Below are 5,000 nucleotides of genomic sequence, written 5' to 3' on the forward strand. Positions count from 1 at the left end.
GCTGTTGAGATCATGTAGTATGTAATTGTGCTTTGGTTTTCGGTAAGAGAGAGAGAGAGAGAGAGAGAGAGAGAGAGAGAGAGAGAGAGAGAGAGAGAGAGAGAGAGGGTGTAATTGGTGGATGAATGGTTAACGACTGAATTGGCTGTTGGTGAGTTCTGGGTCGTCTGCTGGTGCAGTTGGAGTTAGTTGTTAAGATCAGAATTCTGAAGAGTCATTCTGTAATCAGAGCCTGTGACAATGATAGTTAGTAATGTCGGCAGAGGTCTGTGAAGAGTTTGAACGTATTGATGGTCAGTTGAACTGTGTGTTATTGATTAGTTGTTTAGTTTGTTGTTAAGTTAGGTATTGTTTGCTTTAGAGTTGTTGTGCTTGTGAGTTTCTGTTGAGTTATATGTGAGTTGTTATAGTTGAGGATTGTTGTTGTTGTTGGGAGCTGATGTGGTTTCTTGATGTTGTTGTAGCTGTAGTTCTTGGTAGTTGTTGTGGTTGTAATCCTTGTTTGTTTGTTGTGTTTTTCAGTTGTGGTTGTAGTCCTGGTTTGGTTGTTGTGTTGTTGAGTTGTTGGGTTGTGGTCCTTGGTTGCTTGTCGTGTTGTTGTTGTGTTGTGGGGTTGTTGTTTTTGGTTATATGTAGTGTTGTTGAGTTGTAGGGTTGTGGTCCTTGGTTGTTGTGTTGTTGAGTTGTGAGGATGTAGTTCTTGGTTGCCTGTCGTGCTTTTGTTGTGTTGTGGGGTAGTGGTTCTTGGTTATTGTTATGTTGTTGTTGTGTTGCGTGGTTATAGTTCTTTGTTGTTGGTTGTGTGTTGGTTTGCTGCGGTTGCTGGTGTCTCAGTGACCTCAACCAGCAGACAGCACAGCATAGCCCTAAGTATCTGGAGTTGGGGTGCGTACTCATACTAGTGTTTGTGTTTTTTATTCTGTGTGTAGGTGAGTCAAAAGTCCTGTGTTTTTCTGTAGCGTGAAGAGGAAAGTATGGCTGAGGGTAAGTTTGGCAGCCGGATTGGTTAAATTTATGTGGGGGGCTGGTCTTCCCTGCTTGTTTTTCAGCTTGTGATCCGGCCATATTAAATTTTTGGTACCCAAAGAGGGACTGCTAGTGTGGCAGCTGCAGGGCAACTGGGGTAGTGAGTTGTGTGATTGGTGGAGAAAGTGAGGATGGAAGGGTTAAAAGAGATGGAGTGGCTGAAGAAAGAGCTACGGTTGGCGAGGGAAGCTAAGAAAAGATTGGAAGTGGAGAATGAGAGGTTAAAGGTAGAGTGTGAGGAGCTGAAGAGCTAGTTAGAGGATATGAGAGGAATGCTAAGGAGTGCGAAAGTGAAAATGAAAGAAGAGGTGAAAGGAGCAGAAGAGAGAATGGTTGAGAAAATTGACAAAAAATTTGGAGTAATGATGAATGCAGTGCTGGAGATGATGAAAGGATTCATGGGAGAGGGAGCAGAAGTAGGAGGTAGGCCTACTGGGTCTTGTGACGGGCTAGGAGCGATTAAGAAAGTGAAAGAACAAGTGGATGAAAGTATGAGTGATGAAAGTGATGAAGTTGCGGCAATTGAGAGGAAGAAGAAGACACAGGATAGGGTGAAATCAGAGCAGAAGTGTAAGAAGGAAGTTAAAAGTAAGAAAAGTGCTAAGGAAAAGACTAGTAAGACTAATGTGCAGGGTAAGGAGAGGACAGATGAAGGTGACCATAGAGTTGAGGATAAGGTGCAGGAAAAGAGTTATTTAGATAGTGATGAGTGGAAACAGGTAGGTAGAAAGAAGAAGGGTAAGAAGAGCATAATCAAGTATGGAAGAGATGCGTTCTATTCGGACAAGGTTAGGAAGGGTCAGGATGGAAGTAGCAAAAGTGAAAGTGCGAGTGAGCAGGAAGTACTAAAGGCTGTGTATATGAGAGAGGTACCCCGATGTGCACAATACAAGGAATATGATAGTAGGGGCATAGGGGACTTTCTAAAGGAATATGAGAAGTATTGTGTGGCTAACTATGGGGATAACAAGAGAGTCTGGGCAAGATAGTTACGTAACTTCTTGACAGGGTTTTTGTTGAGGGTGTATGGGGTAATGATGAATGTAGGGAATGTGTCGTATAAGACTGTGGAAGCCAGTATTGTGGAACAGGCAAAGAGGATAAAGAGTAGCGTTAGATATAGGAGAAAGCAAGGTTTTGAAAAGGCAAGAATGAATGTTGGTGAGTCGTTGCCGATGCATGTGTGAAGGTGGGAAACATTAGCTAGGAAAAAGTTTGGGGATGGATGGATAAATGAGTGTAAGGAGTTACTGCAAAAGTTGTTGGCGACTGTACCAGAGAGTGTATATGAGTTTATAAATCTGAAACAAAAGGAGGTAATGCAATGGACGAATGAAAGGTTGACATGGAACAACATTTTAGAAATAGTGGAGGATTATGAGCTAGATAGGTGTATGAAAGAGTGTAGAAGTGTTAGAGGTAGGACTGAAGTAGCTGAGGTTATACCAGAGTTTAAAAGCTATAGGGAGGCAGTTTTAGAAGGGCCGATGTGAATGGCATAGTGATTGGTTGATCGGAGCATTAGAGCAAGTAATGCGGGTGTAGTTAGCCTTAAAAGAGATAGGAGTGCGAGTATCAGAAGAGTAGGGTCAGTTAGTTGTGAGCGAGAGCAGCAGTGATACAGATGTGGTGAGCCAGGACACAAGTAGAATGAGTGTCAGTGGGTGTTAGGGGCATGTTTCGGGTATGGGCAAACGGGCCACTTAGTGAGTGAGTGTAAGAAAGATAGGGGTATTAAGTGTTACAGGTGTGGGTAGATAGGGTATATAGCGAGTGGACGTCAGGGTACCCATGTAAACGAGGTTTGCGGTAATTGTGGAAAGAGTGGGCATTATGCTAGATGTGTAAGGAACTGCGTGCAAAGTGTGTTGAATGTGGAATGGAAAGTCATGTAGTGAGTGTGTGTAGGCAAAAGAGGATGAGTTAGGCTGGGAATTTGGAAACTAGGTGTTAAGGGGATTCAGTTGCTGAGTGTCAGTGAGCAAATGGATCTGGAAGATAGGCAGTTGGTGATGGTTGAGCATGGAAGAAAGCGGAAAAAGGTAAGGAAAGGGAATGAAAAGGGAGAAATGGGAACTGCATGATAGAGGGGTTAGTGTTAGGGTAAAAATGGTGCATAAGGCATGCAATACAGATGACTTTGAGGGGAGGAATGATACTTATAGTTTGTGTGGGTTTGATTTGTCAGGGTTTAGTGAGATTTCAGCAGGAAGGGAATCAAGTATCAAGTTGTGAGGACGTGGTTGGCACTATGACTGAGTCTCTTCAGGAGTTTGACAGAAGTGTAAATAAGGTAAGTGATTTGGTGGCAGAGTTACAAGAAATGTTAGGACAAGAGTTGGAAGGGGTACATGAGATAGTGAATGGGATTTGGGAGGATGGAAGTGAGTGAGATGGTAATGGGAGTCTGACTGGAAGTGGTCTGGGAGAAGTGGATGGTGGTGTAACTGAGAGTGTGTATGAGGGCCCCTCAAACAAGATCCAGGGGGCCTGCGTCTGAATATCCGTGGGTGTTGTGAGTGCAAGGAGACGTTGTCAAATGTAATGGGGGAGGAAATATGGAGGAGATATGGAAGTTCCATTTGACAACATCCTTGAGAGAGAGAGAGAGAGAGAGAGAGAGAGAGAGAGAGAGAGAGAGTTTTTGGTTTTTGCTGCTGTTGAGATCGTGTAGTATGTATTTGTGTTTGGATTTTCCATAAGAGGGAGAGAGAGAGAGAGAGAGAGAGAGAGAGAGAGATGGGGGGGGGGGGTTGTAATTGGTGGATGAATGGTTAATGATTGAATTGGCTGTTGGTAAGTTCTGGGTCGTCTGCTGGTGCAGTTGGAGTTAGTTATTAAGATCAGAATTCTGAGGAGTCAGTCTGTAATCAGAGCCTGTGATGGTCAGTGGTGTCGGCAGAGGTCTGTGAAGAGTGTTAAAGGCATTGATGGTCAGTTGAACTGTGTGTTATTGATTTGTTGTTTGGGCTGTTGTTAAGTTTGGTATTGTTTGCTTTAGAGTTGTTGTGCTTGTGTTGTTAGATTTGTTGTTCTTGTGAGTTTCTGTTGATTTATATGAGTTTTTATGGTTGAAGGTTGTTGTTATTGTTGGGAAGCTGTTATGGTTTCTTGGGGTTGTTGATGTTGTTGTGGCTGTAGTCCTTGGTTGTTGTTATTGTTGTAGTCCTTGTTTGTTTGTTGTCTTGTTGAGATGTGGTTGTAGTCCTTTTTGGTTGTTGTGTAGTTGAGTTGTGGGGTTGTGGTCCTCGGTTGCTTATTGTGTTGTTGTTGTGTTGTGGGGTTGTGGTTTTTGTTTGTTTGTTGTGTTGTTGAGTTGTGGTCCTTGGTTGCTGCCGTGTCGTTGTTGAGTTGTGTGTTGGTTTGCGGCTGTTGTTGGTGTCTCAGCGACCTCGACCAGCGGACAGCACAGCATAGCCCTGAGTATCTCGAGTTGGGGGGAATACATGTGTTTGTGTTTTTTGTTCTGTGTGTAGGTGAGTCAATTGTCCTGCATTTTTTTGTAGCGTGAAAAGGAAACTGTGGCTGAGGGTGAGTTAACAGCCAGATTGGTTAAATTTATTAGGGGGGGTCTTGCCCACTTGTTTTTTACTTGTGATCCCGCCACGATGAAAAATATACTAATAAGCATGAATTAAAATCTCTTATTCTCAGATTTAACTATTTAATTCACTTTACATTTTCTCAGTTAATCATACAGCTTCATTTTCATCGCAAAAGTGAAAGGATAAGCTCTTGAAATACGGTGGAAATTATGCATAAAATGGGGAAAACAGGAATAAGCCCAAAATGCACGTTAGTTGTAAATAAAGACAAAATTAAACTGGAATTCATGCAGAACGCTGGAATCCCTCGGCGACAAAGACTCGTTTGAAGCATGAAAGCGCCGATGCGCAGGATTTTTTCCTTCTCTGAAACGTTCAGTTTATTTCAGCCTTCACTCTGGGTCTCGGTACACTCAGATATTATAAACT

Source organism: Macrobrachium nipponense, chromosome 33 (genome assembly GCF_015104395.2).
Source record: "Macrobrachium nipponense isolate FS-2020 chromosome 33, ASM1510439v2, whole genome shotgun sequence".
Lineage (NCBI taxonomy): Eukaryota > Metazoa > Arthropoda > Malacostraca > Decapoda > Palaemonidae > Macrobrachium > Macrobrachium nipponense.